Raw genomic sequence first — 3,695 nt, 5'->3', positions numbered from 1 at the left:
ACATTACATATGGTACATGTTGACAAACCTAATATAACCCATTGGTGCTATGTGTTTAAAGACCATGAAGAGTACACAAAGACCATGATTTTTCACCTGCATGAGAACTATCGATATCGATAACTATGGTTTGATAGCTGAGAACGTCTAACTGTGTTGTCTAACTGTATGTTAGCGAAATTCATAAAACACTTTGTCAAAGAATTGTATTTAATGATTAAGCTTATTTCTAGTTAAATAGCTACGTCCATAAGCAAAACTGCCATCCATTAAAATTGAATGTTTGGTGCGGTTTACACGCTGGCAGCATCAACGATCCTTTTATCTTTCGAAATGAGGAAGGAGCTGCCATTACGGTGAATGGCGAGCGCGATCCAGCCTTGCTCACTGAGTTATTGCTTAAAAAAATTAATCAGTTAAACATCGATGACATTTGGTTCCAACAAGACGGCGCAACTTGCCATACAATGCGTTCAACAATCGATTTATTGCAAAATCAATTTGGTGACTACTTTATTTCCAGAAGTGGTTTACTTAACTGTCCTCTTGATTTCTTTTTATGGGGTATGTAGTCATTAGTTTAAGCCGACAACTCAGTAATTCTTGAAGCATTGGAAAATGCTCAAGAGTTGGACTAATCGAATGGACTATTTAACTTGTAGCCATGTAACATATAAAAATATGTAATTTGATGTAATTATAATTCTTACATTATTTAACAAAATAATTCTAAATACAAATACAAATATTTTGTACATGTATTTGGAATAGTTATATGTGTGTACTTTATTATATTCAATGAGTTTTAAGTTCCAATTGTGTCTAAATTGTATATCTTCGGATGGAATTAATTTAATTTTATACCATTAAGGACTTGAACGTATTTATATATTAGTATTTGATTATCCAATATAACATTGTGACCAAAAAGCTTTCGGAAATTTCATTTAAAATTCGCCGCGCTGTCATATTTTTCCGATATTTTAAAGTTTATGTAGTTTGGCAGCACTGTCCTTAATTACTATGCCAAAAAAATGAGCGCGATCTGTCGGACAGTTCGTTTACGGCAGCTGTTGAAACCAGTTCACCTCAGTAGTGCGTTGCGAAAAAAACAATGGAAAAAAATATTGAACAAAGAGTTTGCATCAAATTTTGTTTTTCGAACGAAATTTCGTGTGCAGAATCGTTGCGAATGCTACAAAAGGCTTATGGGGAATCAGTTTTATCGAAAACTCAAGTTTATGAGTGGTACAAAGCCTTTCAGGACTGTCGTACGACCGTCGAAGACATGCCGCGTTCTGGACGACCTTCGACCTCTACCACCGACGAAAACATTGAAAAGGCAAAGGAAATCGTGTTCAAAAATCCTCATGTGAGTGTTAGAGAGATAGCACGAGAGCTAGGCATCGGTCGTGAGATGGCTCGTTTGATTTTGGTGGACAATTTGTGTATGCGACGTGTCAACGCCCGGCTTGTTCCGATTCACCTCAATTTGTTCAACATTATCAACGATTTTAAGGCCAAACATTCAATAAATACCATCGAACAGCCACCGTATTCACCTGATCTTGCACCGTGTGACTTTTTCCTGTTTCCCAACCTCAAATTACCACTCAGAGGAACGCGTTTTGAATCCATAGAAGACGTAAAACAGAATTCGCAGAGGGAACTCAAAGCCATACCGGAAAGCGCCTATAAAAAATGTTTTGTGATTGGAAGAAAACGTTGCATTTGTCTGCCTTATCGCTTTCTATGGAGATATTTTATAGGAGATATAAATAAATAAATATTGATGAAGATTAAGAATTTTGCGTTTTATTTAAAATTTCCCGAAAACTTTTCGGTCACAATGTATTATCTATATTATATTATCTATATTATATTATCTATAATATATTATTATGTATATTATGTTGAAGCTGTTTTGAGCTAGTGCACTTAAGCACTTATACTCTTTTTTAACTCGAGGTTTTTTTAAAACCCCTCTCTACACCTTGACTAGATTATTGTTTATCACTTCATCAGACTAAGCAATAATCAGATCTCCATACCTCTCCGAGGAGCCTGTAACCATTTTGAGATTTGATAACGTGGTGTTGGTAAGTCTGTCAGATTTTGCAAATAATTTCAAGGCATCCTTTATATCAAGAAATATCCTTTATATATTTTTTGATGGGATCAATCTTGATGTCCCTGAGAATGTTATTCGTCCTAATGTACCATAGAACTTTGAAAAGTTTTCTCAGAGCCACATTATATTATCCATATTATATTATCAATATTTTGTTAAATATTAAAATATTATTTTCTGTTTTTTATTGAAAATTTTTCTAAATATATTCTCAATAACTTTGTGTGTAGCGTGTTTAGACTTCCACAAAGCCAAACTAATAATGTATTCATTTATTGTACGTTATGTCAATACAAATAAGTTTATTTTCGTATATATAATTTATTTTTTATTTATAGTTTTAAATGTTTACTTTACATAATATTGTGTATTTAATATTTTACTTTATTATTACGATATAAATTTTTATAGTTGTGTGTGATTTTATTGAGAACAGCGATTTTGCGAGCAAATAATTTGATATTAATTTACTTACTGTTCATGATTCATCGGAGCACTTCCCCCAGTTCCCCATAGTTCTTGTTTCGCAAATATTTTTTATTGTTTTTTATTTGATTATAAATGATTTGGACCGAATTTGCTGTTTTTTGTTGAAAGAAGGAAGTGCGCTTAATTTAACATATAAAACCATTTTAGAACGAGAATTTAAAAATAATTTTATCGCAAAAAATATTAAATAATTATTGCTTGAGAACTATAAAGTTCCAATCTCAACGCATAAAATTTTAAAAATTTATAATAAATACAGTTTTGAACTTAATAATTAGAGCAATGCCGAATTATTTCTGATTTTAATTTACCAAAGTATGGAAAATGCTGATTTTAATTTTTAAATAATTTTTTTTTGCATATTTTGTCATTTTTGCTAAACATTTTGTTGTTGTTATTTATTGCTAATTGTCTTGTGTATGCATTTTGTGTTTACTTATTTATTTTTTTTTGTGGATTTGTTGATAAACAAAAAATTATTTTTTATTTTTATATTATCTTTATTGTCAGTGTGTTTTATAAAATGTTTATTTGTAAGAATTTAAAACTGGCGAGATTAGTGGGGTTCTCTTAGTCCATAAAGAGATTCATAATAAAAATATAATAAAAATTATTTGTTTAAATTTTGTTATATATTCACTTATATATACAATTTTTAATTCACCTTTAAATAATATATAACTACTCCACTGTTTATTTTGTTTGGCATATTTAATTTGTGTGTTGTTGACTTTAGAACAAATACAAGTACTCATATAATTGCAATTTAGATAAAACAATCTTTACTTAGTAAAAGAAACTAGCGCATTTATACAAGGTGTTTATACAAGCTTACGACTACCATGAAATTAAATTATAAATATTTCATTTTTAATTTATATTTTGTTTTATAAAATAATTTTTAGTGCAAATTTGTTTTTCTTTTTTTTTTGTGTTCTCTCTTTGTCTTTCCATAACTCGAATTTTCTATAACTCGCACTAAATAAAGTGTCACAGGGTTTAAATAGCAATTTAAATACAATTACAAAAAATTCTTTAATTCGAAGTCTCCATAAGTCGAACCTTTTCTTTGCAA

This window comes from Teleopsis dalmanni, chromosome 1, assembly GCF_002237135.1.
Source record: "Teleopsis dalmanni isolate 2A chromosome 1, ASM223713v2, whole genome shotgun sequence".
In the NCBI taxonomy this organism is placed as follows: domain Eukaryota; kingdom Metazoa; phylum Arthropoda; class Insecta; order Diptera; family Diopsidae; genus Teleopsis; species Teleopsis dalmanni.
The sequence above is the reverse complement of the archived record's forward strand: the minus strand, read 5'-3'. Positions refer to the sequence as shown.